Below are 14,041 nucleotides of genomic sequence, written 5' to 3'. Positions count from 1 at the left end.
AGGGAACCAAGCAGAGGGCCTTTTGGGTAGTCGTGCCCACCCTGTGGAATACCCTCCCACCAGATGTAAAGGAAAGAAACCACAATCTAATTTTTAGAAGATATCTGAAGGCAGGCCTGTATAGGGAAGTTTTTAATGTTGGATGTTTTGCTGTGGTTTTTATAATTTGTGGGAAGCCGCCCAGGGTGGCTGGGGCAACTGGGTCAGATGGGTGAAATACCGTGAGAATGTGGCTGCAACCAGGTAGAATGGAATGGGAGAAATGGACATTGTTCATTGCTGGATTGCATGCAAGAGCTCCTGATTCAACCCTTCACATTTCCAGGTGGGGCTGGAAAGAACTCCAGTGAATGTAGAGAATTCTGAGCTAGATTGACTGAGGTGTAACTCAGTACAGTGGTACCTTGGGGTTAAGTATTTAATTAGTTCCGGAGGTCCGTACTTAACCTGAAACTGTTCTTAACCTGAAGCACCACTTTAGCTAATGGGGCCTCCTGCTGCTGCTGCGCCGCAAGAGCCTGATTTCTGTTCTCATCCTGAAGCAAAGTTCTTAACCCGAAGCACTATTTCTGGGTTAGCGGAGTCTGTAACCGGAAGTGTATGTAACCCGAGGTACCACTGTATAAGGAAGCTAAAGGAATAAGGCACTGTATAAGGAAGCCCCATTAGCTAAAGTGGTTCCTCAGGTTAAGAACAGTTTCAAGTTAAGAATGGACCTCCAGAATAAATTAAGTTCTTAACCAGAGGTGCCACTGTATAAGGAAACTTCCAATGAGGGAATTATCATCTAGTGGAGAGAGAAGCCAAGTTTTTATGTATACTATTCTTTACCTCATGATATGCCGTTAAATACTGGGAATGTACTCTCAACATTCCCTGCCAACATTTCTTAAGGAAAACGATTAAAAATGCCCTCAGATAGGACACCACTATGAGCACTTAAGACTGAGCCTCAAGGGCGGAAAAGCTCCATTTCTGGATTTCGTAAAGTCATATCAGCCTGACAAGCTAAGGTCATTGAAGTTCAGTTCCAAAATGTGCTCATCCCTTAGGAGAATGGGACATTATTAATATTTTTGTAGAGAAGAGCTCATGAGTGATGCTGCCGTCTCTCTCAATGATGAAATGAAAAGGGTATTCCACTGTGTGCTGTGAAATATATAATATATCTTCCACATAGTTGGTTGGGGATCAACTGCCAATTTCTTCACGGTTGGAGCTCCTGATTGAACTGCCAGCTGTGTTCCAAGGATTGAAAGAGACCTTGAAAATGGCAAAGCCAGGCTCGGAATACTGAGCTGACAAAACAAAACTGACAAGAACAGCAATAGCTATTCTTTCCAAGTACCCATCATAGGAAATGTCACTGCAAAAGAAAGGAGGGAAAACAAGAAAGGAGAGAAAAGGGAAATAGAAATCAAGCAGTTTTTTAAGCTGGACTTAGAAAAGGTGCCCCACGTGTCTTAAGGAAAAACAGCAAGACCTAATTTTATTGTGGTCTCAAATAAAAATACAATAATCAGACACACACACAGAGAGAGAGAGAGAGAAAGAGAGAGAGAGAGAGAGAGAGAGAGAGAGAGAGAGAGAGAGAGAGAGACACTCTCCCTTAATGACTTTTCTCTCTCTGGCTGTGGTATCTCTAAGTTTAATACAGAAAAGGCAGAAAAATAAGGAAGGTCCTTCACGCAGTGTGTTTTCTGGCCACAGAGTAAGACACTCTTAAGCCCCATTGATTTTAATTTGGAGCTCTCTGCCTAGGCATGGTCTCCAAGGAAATCTTAGGTAACCTTCTGAAGGTTGGTAAAAACCTTCTCATTTAGGAATGCTTTTGGATCGTGAGGTGTCTGTAGGTGTGATTTATGGGATCTCTGGTTTTGCTGAATCTTTTGCTTGTCTAATGGTTGTTTAAAGCTGGTTGCTTGTTATAAAAGGTGCTTTTATGTGCATGGATGTTAGTTCTGTGAGAAACTACTGCTAGCTAGACTGGTTATGTCCATATCTACCAATATCTATAGCTGTGTCTTATTTATAGCTTTTCTGCTCAACCTTTCATTGCCAAGTAATTTCAGGGCTAGTTACCTAATAAAACAAACACTTGCAAAAAATGAACTGCACGGCTGATCTTACGGAGGCCTTAAGTCAGCATCTTCTCTTTTTTTTTTACAATAATTTTTATTCCAACGTTCTAAAAATAAATAACATAATATGAATGCTAAAACAATTAACTTCAAACAAGTATGCTCTAAAACAGTGGTTCTTAAAGGGTGTGGTGCACAACACCAGTGTGTCAGGAGAAGATGGCAAGTGTGGCAGAAAGATTCAAGGACAATAAAAATAAACTTTTAAACATCTCAGCATAGTATAGTATAGTATCAATTTTTATTTTTTTATTTTTTTTTACAGAATAAGCAGCTGCATCGTTTTATACTTTCCGGACGTCCCATAATCATATTATAAAGTAGGTGCTGCTTTTTGTTTACCAATATATTTCTTATCAATAAAAAATTTGGTGTGATGCAAGCAAATTTGTATTCTTGACAGGGTGACCCAGATAAACATTTGAGAACTATGGCTGTTCTCAACAAAGCAGAAGTCAATTTTCTCCCCCACTTGTGGTTTGTCAAAACTGTCCGCTCCAGGTCTTCATCTTTCAAGAGCCACTTCTTATTCATTCAATTTTTATGGAACATCTACATGGTGTCATCATCAAATAGTTGTCTTGTGTCTTCCCCATGGATCTCCCATCTCTTTTGAAAGTTTACCCCATCAAATCAGTAGCCCATGGAAGCTTGTGCCCTAATAAATCTATTTAAGGTACCACTAGGCTATTTATTGTTATATGTTTGCTTACTCCCTCTGCAATTGTACAGAATGTATATTAAATGTAGATATTAAGTGGTGGAAGGGTAATGAAAACTACAGTGGGCTCTTTTTTTTCCCCTTTCATGGTGGGAAAGAAAACAATTCTAGGAGCAAATGATACGTTAAATAAGTAAATCTAAAGTATACATTTTGACTGTAGATTCTCTGGAAATCAAATTGGTTGGGATACGTGGTATGAGGAACAGTAAGAAGAATTTCCAAAACCCCACAAAAATATCTAAGTACCTGAAGTACTCATCTGGATCCCAGCCATAAGCAATGATAGGCAGGAAAAAAAGGAATTTGTATGGCATTCTTCTTGGGAGAAACCTAGACAGCATCTTAAAAAGCAAAGACATCACCTTGCTAGCAAAGGTCTGTATAGTAAAAGCTAAGGTTTTCCCAGTAGTGATGTATGGAAGTGAGAGCTGGACCATAAAGAAGGCTGATCGCCGAAGAATTGATGCTTTTGAATTATGGTGCTGGAGGAGACTCTTGAGAGTCCCATGGACTGCAAGAAGATAAAACCTCTCCATTCTGCTAGGAAATCAGCCCTGAGTGCTCACTGGAAGGACAGATCGTGAAGCTGAGGCTCCAATACTTTGGCCACCTCATGAGAAGAGAAGACTCCCTGGAAAAGACCCTGATGTTGGGAAAGATGGAGGGCACAAGGAGAAGGGGACAACAGAGGACGAGGTGGTTGGATAGTGTTCTCAAAGCTACCAGCATGAGTTTGACCAAACTGCGGGAGGAAGTGGAAGACAGGAGTGCCTGGCGTGCTCTGGTCCATGGGGTCACGTAGAGTCGGACACGACTGAACAACTAAACAACAACAACAATTGTACTGAATTATAATTATCTTTATCCAAACCTAATAAATGTTAAAGTCTTCTACCCATTTCTGTGATTTGTGCAGTGACTTGAATGCCGCCAACTGTCTGGTCAGATTGCAGTATGATCCAAGTGTTGCACCAATACAACGGCCTAAGTCTGATCACATTGTTGGCAACATACCACGAGCTGTGATGTTGTACAGGCGCAGATCTTCTTCTCCTGATCCTATAGAATTGTGAAGTCGCATAGCAACTCTCAAAACACGGCCATATGGTCCAATTAAAAATGGGCTTTGTACATTCTGAGGCTCTTTTGCATTGTGTGTCACAGCAAGAAAATAAGACACTTAAAATAATTACTTTTACCTTCCAGGAACTAACAGCTTCAAGATACTTTAAACAGCATTTCCCCTAACTTCACTGTGGTTTTCCCCATCTTTTTTTATTTGATAGCAAAAGTACGAAAGTGTCAATTGGGATCCCCTGGAGACATCATTTCCACTACCCAAATTATCAAACTGTTCAGGGTTTATCTCCCCTACTGCGACTCGGTTGGAAGGTCTAAATCAAAACTGCACAGAGGGCAAGCCAGAGGTTGATTACAATCAAAATGAAGATGTCGTTTGTACTTTCAGATCTTGCACTGTGGCTGCCAATTTTCAAACAGGGCGCAAATAATAGCGTGCATTCTGTCCGAACTCAATATAGAAGCGATAATCAAACAGTTGGCAGAGAAAACTGAAAGAGTGGTAGGTGTCATCAAAGGAACAGGACTATATTGCAGGAATAATTCTATAAACATAAGTGCAATGATTCATATTTAATGTCATTTTATAACTCTTAATAATTGAAGCAGCAGGGCACAATACTGCTGCTGCTTATTATTTGTTTTCTAAAAAATGAATGAATGTATGAGGACCATTATTGCCTGTAGTTGTGGGGCTACAAGAGAATCAGGGGGGCAAAATGGGGCCTAGCTTTGGGGATATGTATTGACATGCCTCTCTGAATGGGCAGTGTTTCATACCCCACAAGTGTCTCTGAAAACCTGGGCATTTTTTATCATGAGAGCGTGGTGGCCATTTTGGTTCCTGTGATCTTGTGCCATTTCATGGCATGATTTTGCTTCCCCCCTGGCCACGATATTGTGTTAGAATGCCACGCCTCAACAAAAATGCTATTTTTTGGGGGGAGGGAACCGTGGCACGAAATCATATGAGATCAAGGTAACCAAAATGGCCTCAGTGCTCTTGTGATTAAAAAAATGGGAAGATGGTGTCCCACATTTTGGCTTCAAAGTGTTGGAGTTTATGGTGTTTGGCTCACCCAGGGGTGAGGGTTAAATAGGCTTCCCACACTTCTGATTTCTCCTTGTGGTCCTAATTCAATCCATCACTTTGGTATTTCCTATTTATTCCTAGGTCCAGTCACTAGTAGGGGTTTTTTGTTTTTGTATTATTCCTATACAGTGGTACCTTGGGTTGCAAACGCTTCAGGTTACAAACACTTTGGGTTGCAAACTCCACTAACCTGGAAGTAGTACCTCAGGTTGAGAACTTTGCCCCAAGATGAGAACGGAAATCGCACGCTGGCAATGGAGCAGGAGGTCCCATTAAGTTAAAGTGCGTCTCAGGTTAAGAACAATTTTAAGTTAAGAATGGACCTCTGGAACGAATTAAGTTTGTAACCCGAGATACCACTGTACCATCAGCAGCACAACATGGGAATGTGCAACATGTTTACTACATGTTTTGGGGGTATGCATACAGGTATGTCCTTCAAACAGTAGATCTAAAATACAGGTGGCCCTCAGTGATGTCAAGAGTGAAGCCACCATATGACTTTTCCTAATCCACCTAAGCAGCATCTTATGACAGGAAATTCTAGAAAGCTCCATGCCCACAAGACTGCATCATCTTCCTTGCCACATGGTACCACTCCATCCCCACCCTTTCCTTTTCTGTAAGACCCCTGAGAGGCAACTTCCAACAGTCCTATGCATTCTCTACCCCATACTGATGCTATCAATATGCCTAAAACCACAGAATGAGTCATAGCTGAGTTGAACTGAGGCTTGCATTAGGGACTAATGACCTCAGGTTTAATCATACAAACAGATGAATGATTCCTGCTTCCATCTTAGTTCAGGCAACACAAACTCACACTCTAGCTAAAGCTAATTCTCAAGGTAAATGGGTGGGGTCTCGTTTTTAAATCTCGTAAGACTTATCCATTGCTTTTTAAAAAAATAATATTTTATTAAGAGAATTTCATTTATAAAAAGATAGAGTGAGTAAAAAAGAGTGAGAGTGAAAAAACCTGTTACATTACCGTACATTAATATACAAGAGTATATATTCTTATTATTCTAATACACATATAATTGTCAGTGACCTAATATATTTGGTATAAACTCATTCCAAATATCCTTGCATCTATCCAAAGAACGTTTGCGTCTATAAGATGTCTATTCGTATGTTGCCAATGTTGTCATGTCAAGCCATTGATTAAGGGGAATTGTATCTCTGTTCTTCCAATTCAGCAGTATCAATCTCTTTTCCTTGTCCTGTTGTCAATCTCCACATGATCGGTATATAGTTCAAGAGGATATTCACTTCTGAAAATCTTATCCCTCCTCCCCATAGTGTCTTGTTTATATATAGACCAGCATTTTCTCCCAAAACTTAGTGTGGGACACAGTTTCAAAGAAGCATTGCCCATATTACATCTCCAACAAAGAGCTACATTAGATAGCCCTTATTTGTACAAACTTATTCATTGCTTGATGAAGGTCCAGGAACTCTGATGCTCCAAAATTGTCCGTCGCAGATATTGCAGCAGCTGCCTTTTTCAGAGTGAAAGGATTATTTTCTTCACGCTGGGGAGATGAGCATGAAGGTATATTTTTGCTTCCCCCTTCGTACCTAACATTCTGTTGTTTTGTGTCACTGGAACTTATGTTCCGTACTTCTCTCTCACACACACAAACGACAAATGTTCGACGTGTTCCAAGTTACATTGGCAGCCGTTTGAAAAGCCCAGACTTATGGGTATTCTGGTGTCACTCACCACTGTAGGTCCTTTCCTCAATTCCTGTTTCAAAAGCTTCCAGCATCACTGAGTAAGACAGCCTTACAGCTCCCTGCTTTGTGTCAGGTTTCCATGAGAATATCCTACAAAGCACCTGAGGTTGGGGAGGAACGTGGGGGGGGGGAATGGAAACGGGACGGTGTGGCTTGCTTAGCAGAGTCAACCACCCCTTTAGCCAATCTTAGCAAGTCTCCCTCATCCTTAGCAGAGGGGAATTCTCCAAAATGGCTCTCCTAATAAATCCCATCTGGTTTTAATGGGAGGGTTTATAGGCTGCTTCCAGGCGAATGAGGATCGTATATCCATTGTGCTCCAGCAGAAATTGTATCCTGCATCATAAGAACGTTTTCACCAAGGGCACAAGTTAGCCCCTGTTATATGATCCATGGCTGTCCCTCGCCCCCACCCACCCTGAACATCAAAAGAATCCTTAAAACCTACTATTCCTTTCATTCCCCAACACTCTCCTTGTATTGAAAGACCATTTCATAAATGCATAAATTACAGGGCACAGGAGTTGCCTTTCATTAGCGTGTTGTGTTAGCGAAGGGCTTTTTCTTCTCGTTGCCTGGAATTCAGAAGGCATTGAGCTTCTGTTTATTGAGAGGAGAGGACACCCCTGTTTTAAACACATATACTTTAAATGCATAGACTTGGCAGCATACTCCGCTGACCCTCGACGAGTTGTTGACTTTCAAGCAGATTTGTTTTGGACAACTTCAATGTGCAAATTCAAGACTGCAAGTATACAAATTCAGGGAGGAGAAGGCTTTCAATGACTGCTAGCCATGATGGCTATGCTATAGCAATGCTTCCTAATATCAGTTGCTGGGAGAGGAGAATGCTCAGACTCCCTGGCGCGTTTGGTTGGCCATTGTGAGAAAAGGATAATGGATCAGACGGTTCTTTGGCCTGATATAGCAGACTATTCTTATGTTCTTACACTTGGGCCATAGATCCAGTCCCTTCTCAGCACACATGTGATTCTGCACACATGCACACAGCTTCGCACTGCATGGGGACAGTGGGGGAGAGGGGCCACTGGTATGGGAGTCCCCTCATGTGCAATTCTGCATATGTGTGGGATAGATTAAGCCAGGGGTCAGCAAACTTTTTCAGCAGGGGGCCGGTCCACTGTCCCTCAGATCTTGTGGGGGGCCGGACTACAGTGGTACCTCGGTATGCGAACAGGATCCGTTCCGGAGCCCCGTTCGCATCCTGAATAGAATGTAAGATATAACGGCGCGTCTGCGCATGCGTGGGTCACGTTTTGCCACTTCCGCGCATGCGCGCGACATCATTTTAAGCATCTGCGCATGCGCGAGCGACGAAACCTGAAAGTAACGCGCTCCGTTACTTCTGGGTTGCCGCAGAGCGCAACCCGAAAGCGCTCAACCTGAAGCACATTCAACCCGAGGTATGACTGTATTTTTTGGGGGGGGGGGAGAATGAATTCCTATGCCCCACAAATAACACAGAGACGCATTTTAAATAAAATGACACATTCTACTCATGTAAAAACACGCTGATTCCAGAATCGTCCATGGGCCGAATTTAGAAGGTGATTGGGCTGGCTCTGACTCCCGGGCCTTAGTTTGCCTACCCATGGATTAAGCCAGGGGTCAGCAAGGTTTACCTCGTCTGGGCTGGTTAACTCCAGTGGAGATCCTTCCATGGGCCGGATTGTGCGCGGGGCTGCGATTGCACAGACGTGATTTCCAGCACCACAGAGTGAGTCCCTGCGCCGGTTTAGCGCAGCACACCAGGACTCACCGAGCAGGTGGCTCAGTTCGGGGGTGGCTCAGGGGCTGGTTAAACAACCCCCATGGGCTGCTTGTGGTCCATGGGCGTTAGGTTGCCTACCCCTGGGTTAAGTGATCCCTGTTGCTTTAAAAAAAATGTAATTGTTTTATTGCTGTTGTTTTTTAAATGGTTTTACAAAAACCAAACAGTTAAATGAGGTCAGGTGTTAGGACAGAATCCATTACTCACCATATTTTGAAGAGCTGCCGCTGGCCATATTGGAAAGGGCCAATGGAAGTTGCAGTGCAATAGCATCTGAAGAGCCAGAGGTTTCCCGCCTATGTTTTAGGAGGCTGGCTACAATAAGTGAGATGGGACAGAAGGTTTCTTCTTGGTTGGGTGCAACTATTATTGAAGCTATGTTTTGTTGCCCTCTTGATTAATTTTCAGGTCCTGCTTAGCTTCCCAGGTACAATCAGTAAGCATTTTTATTCTTCTTAGGGTCAATTCACACAACCTCTTTGATAGCTAGCCACTTGTTTCGTCAGACTCCATGAAGCATGTGGCAATAAGTTTTCTGACCTGTTTATGAAAGTGAATCACAGCTGTTGATAGTTAATAAAATGTGTATTTGCATAGCAAAATTGGCATTTGTTGTTAGGAGAAATGATTCCAGCAAACCCATTCATGTAAGATGATTATGTGAACTGGAATTGGCCAAAGCTGCTTTACAGGAAGAAAGACTTTCAGTGTCACTAGCAGAATATTGCAAGAGTCAACTGCATGTTAAATATATAGTGTTTGAATTTGTTTTATGCTCATGTTAACACAAGCTTCTAGAGTTCCTTCAGTTTAGAAGATAAATAAATCCTGTTCAGAAACAAACTTATCTGGGTATCAGATAAGGTCAAGGTCTCACAGTCTTCCAAATAAACATTGAGGTCATTGTAATAGTTAGGAGCCCAATTGGCTTAAGATGAGAAACCCAATGGATCTGTCCTTTCAAGTGGGCTCCATTCTGTTCTGTTTGATCAGATACCATGTCACAACTTTATTTTGGTGGATCGCACAATGTTTTTATTGTGCTTTTCTCATTTTAAACTCACGTTTTGTGACCCCTGAGCTAAGGAGATAAGTACCGGTAACTATGCAACCTTTAGAAGGCACCTGAAGGCAGCCTTGTATACGGAAGTTTCAAAATGTTAAATGTTTTATTATGTTTTAATGTGTTGGAAGCCGCCCAGAGTGGCTGGGGCAACCCAGTTAAATGGGTGGGGTATAATGATGATGATGGAATAGGACATCCCAATTTTCATTGGAGAAATTTTGGAGAGTATGCATTTATACAGAAGTCCGTAGCTGGAACCAGAAGTGGTAGTTGGTCTATTAGGCCAATGGGGCACTGCACACCAAGGGATGCGGGTGGCGCTGTGGTCCAAACCATTGAGCCTCTAGGGCTTGTCTATTGGAAGGTCGGCGGTTCGAATCCCTGCAACGGGGTGAGCTCCTGTTGCTCTGTTCCAACTCCTGCCAACCTAGCAGTTCGAAAGCATGCCAGTGCAAGTAGATAAATAGGTACTGTTGTGGCAGGAAGGTAAATGGCATTTCCGTGTGCTCTGGTTTCTGTCATGGTGTTCCATTGTGCCAGAAGCGGTTTAGTCCTGCTGGCCACATGACCCAGAAAGTTGTCTGTAGACAAACACCGGCTCCCTCTGCCTGAAAAGTGAGATGAGCACTGCAACCCCACAGTCACCTTTGACTGGACGTAACCATCCAGGGGTCCTTTACCTTTTATCTTTTTGCCACACCAATGTAGTATGTACATGAGGAATGTGGGGAGCCCCAGAGGCTTCATAGGCACCCGAGCCATGCTTGGCTTATGGTCTGGAAATAAATGCACAAAATATTCAGTCTCAAAACCAAAACAACAGAAAAACTCCACACTATCTAGACAACATTTCGTCAAGTCCTCATTTTAGAAAAGAATAACATTCTTCCTTTGCTTTTTAACACACACGAAACCAGAGCCAATTACTCCAGAAGTTCAAAGAAACTTGCAGTGTGTCCTCAAGCGCAAGGGAAAAGAAAACTCCTCTGGCAGCCCCTGTTTTGAGAGAAGCATCTTTCTCAGGATTCATTATTCAAGGCAAACCATTAATTATTCAAAATAGTTTACATACGAAACCTGACATTAGGACTTCAGGATGCTTCAAGCTAAAAAAGGTTTCCCAGAGTGACATGATCTTGGCTCAGTCGCACATCGCCAACCAGGTTTCTATAAAACCGCTTCCCTGGTCAGCAGGAAAACAAGCTGGTCCCGGATATTTAAAAAGTCAAGGAAGCATTTTCCTGGCCAGGTGCCATTGCATTAGTTAGCTACGGTAGCTGTAGAGCTCTTAAATAAGATTAGACATAGTTGCCATGAATATAAAACTATACCCTTCCTTTATTTATGGCTGGCTGAACAGCTGTGAATAAGTCACAGATATAGAGGAATGAGCAGAGATTGCTTAGGGGCAACAGTGGAAACTTGCCCCGAGTTTTACTCTGGTTTAGAAATCTTTGCAACAGGGTACACAGAAAGGGGTGAAAACATTCAGGGGCAAATTAACCCCTCCATAACACACATACTCCAAACCAATCTTCATGTTTACTTGCTTTTTGAAGGTGTGGGTGTGTTGAAACACACATCAGTTTACCATTCCGCTACCCCCACATCCTCTAACACAGCCTTTCTTTGGTTCCTATGTGTTGTTAGACTACCACACCTATCACCCCTGACTGCTGTCCCTGCTAGCTATGGATGATGGGAGTTGTAGTCCAACATCTGGGAACTCAAGGTTGAGAATGGCTGCTTTAAGATGACCGAGAATCAGAGGCAGGATGGGCTATTTTAAATAGCTAGTTTACTATTCTATTTCACGGCAGCATTCTTTATGCCCAAAGTAGATATTTCTTAACAGGCAGGAATGCGTACTTCTTGGTTAGAAATAAGATTACAACCGTAAGTAGTAACCTTTTTAAAACAAGCAAGCAAACAAACAAACAAACTGGCCACCAACCTCTTCATTACAATGGAAATTGTTTCTTTCTCTTCCTCTCTCTGTTTGTTAGACTAATCTCAGGAAACGAAAATATAAGATTCCCATCTAGTCTAGCATTCTGTTTCCCACGGCAGCCAGCCGGCCAGAGTCAGCCCAAGATATTTTGCTGCCTGTTGCAAAGGCCAAGATGGCACCCACCCACCCCATTCAATATACAGAAGCTGACAAGGACTGACAGTTGACTCATATTTCAACATTGGCAACGGGACAACATCATCCACAGCACCCAGAGGCAGAAGGCTCATTGCTACAATTATATGGTTAATATTGGAATCACAGGCAGGCAACACACTGAATGTCACCCCTCTCTGAGATGACACCCGGGGCAGACCGCCCCCACCTTGCTCTGCCCCTGTGACTGAGGAGTGTGCAGTTAAAGGAGCCCCCAGTCCGGCGCTGGCTCCCACAAGTTGGCTGCAGGGTGGAGGCTCTGGGAAACTGCTCACTTGAAGGGAGTGTGGTTGCCACTCACCGCAGCGACAGCTAAAGGAGCCCCAATGCTCTTGCTGCTCGCGCACAAGAGCACCAGGGGTGTCTCAGCCGGGGAGGGGGAACGTTCCCTCCTCCCAGCTGAGCAACGCAAACAAGCTGCAATGTCCCAGCCCACGAGTCTGGGAGAAACCGCCTCAGTTCTCGAGGTGAGAGCTGAGGCACTTTCACCCGGTGTCTCGCAGTCAGAGGCCAATGCATCTTGTTTTTTCAACATCACGGTGTATCGCCAACCAGCGATGCTTGGCTGGCGATACACCGCCATGTTGAAAAGTTGATATAGCCAAGCCCTAGTTGTGGGACTGAGAGAAAGGCCTCTTCCGAAGACTTCAAAATCTAGGTAGATTTGTATGAGGGAATGCGGTCTTTCAGATAGCTTGGACCTAAAAGTCATAACAAGCACTCTGAATTGTATCTGGAAACAGACGATTCGTCAGTAGAGCTGTGGTAACAAGGAGGCTGTATGCTTCCTAAAACTTTATGTTCTTATTCTATGAAATGGCTGAGTCACCCTTAATGCTTCTTAGACAAAATAGTATTTAGTAGCCAGGGTCTGGTATTCAGAAATGAACAGGTTCTGTACCTGGAAGTTCCACTTAGCAATCCTAGTGAAGAGCCATTGTCCTTGATAGTCTGATTTCTCATGCAAGAGAGATCCTCTTCAAACCGTACAAGAAGCAGCACAGTGAATTAATCTCCTTAGCCTTTAAGGATCTCTGGACCAGGGCCTGCACACATATTTCACAATAGCAGGGCGCTAATTTCATTGTAAATATCAAGAAAGCAGACAGGAAGAAAAAAGAAGCCACCGTGGTGCAGCTGCAAATAAATGAGCTGAGCATTTTTTATTTTATTTTTTGAGGAAAGTTAACGTTCTCCTTATTCATACACATGCACACACTCATATCCTCTTGGTTGTAATTTCAGCAGCCCTACATTCTCGACTTCAAACAGAGGTTAAGTACTATGTTATTTAAACAAGATGGAGGTATTTGATAATGACCGAGTAAGGAAAGTGGAGTTGGAGGAATGCAGGGATGGAATGGAACTTCTATCAGCAGGGCATGGGAGAGAACCTAAAAACAACAGCCCATAAATCTACTTGGATAAAAATATTGCTGTCACAGCATAGTAATTCATCTCTACATTTTTATGTTCCCCACTTTGGAGGACAACTATGTCTACAGATATTATTTCACCTTATTTTATTGTGCTATTTGAGGCAGTATCCAAGACCAGTTAGATTTAATTATCCCCATTAACTTTTGTTATATGTCAGGCACAGCCAGGATTTCACAATCAGCCCGTGATGCAAGTTGGGGGACTTGTTATTAGGATACAGGGGATTTGCTGGTTGACCATCGAACCTCTTTGTGACTCAAGTCTTTTTGTTTTTGTCTCTGGTATTTACTTGCTCAAGGACAGGATAAAGAGCTTAAAAAGATTAAAATGTGCTCTTCTTACTGGACTCTTCAATAGACTGAAAACACCCTCTGGCTGGGTACAATTGCGAGGTAGAGGCTATATGCCTGCAGAAGTGGCTTCAAGCTGAATAACGCTAACTGGATGGGGAATATGTGTGATTTCTTAACCTGTTTCCAAAGCTTTCTAGTAAGAGAAACTGGGATTCTACTCTTATGAGGGACTGGATCCAAGCTGTTCTGTTTTTCTTTTCCTGCCAACTAACTGACTGCTGGGATTCCATTTACAGTATTTATGTACTTCTTTTTGTCACCAAGCAATCTCAAGATGACTTTCATAAAAATAAATAAACCGTATCATTAAAAGACGCAGTATTATTTTTCCAGGCTGCATGCATGTTCTGCAAAGACCAATAATTTTGAGAGAGCCATAGACACAATATTCAGTTCTGACCAGGATTGGTAGTTTTTTTAATGGTACCCAGTGGAAGAGCTG

General features: G+C 42.8%; 1 long non-coding RNA gene across 1 annotated transcript in view; it reads right to left on the bottom strand.

Annotated features, from left to right (window-relative positions):
* Nucleotides 1-11,706, bottom strand: part of LOC310688371 — a 44,802-nt gene extending 33,096 nt beyond the window's left edge. Inside the window, exon 1 of the long non-coding RNA XR_014516903.1 lies at nucleotides 11,594-11,706. This is a non-coding gene — a long non-coding RNA (uncharacterized lncRNA). The remainder of the gene's footprint in view (nucleotides 1-11,593) is intronic.
* Between the last annotated feature and the right edge of the window lie 2,335 nt (nucleotides 11,707-14,041).

The sequence above is a fragment of the Podarcis liolepis genome (assembly GCF_965112155.1).
Source record: "Podarcis liolepis genome assembly, chromosome: 11".
Classification (NCBI taxonomy): Eukaryota; Metazoa; Chordata; class Lepidosauria; order Squamata; family Lacertidae; genus Podarcis; species Podarcis liolepis.
The sequence above is the reverse complement of the archived record's forward strand: the minus strand, read 5'-3'. Positions and strand labels throughout refer to the sequence as shown.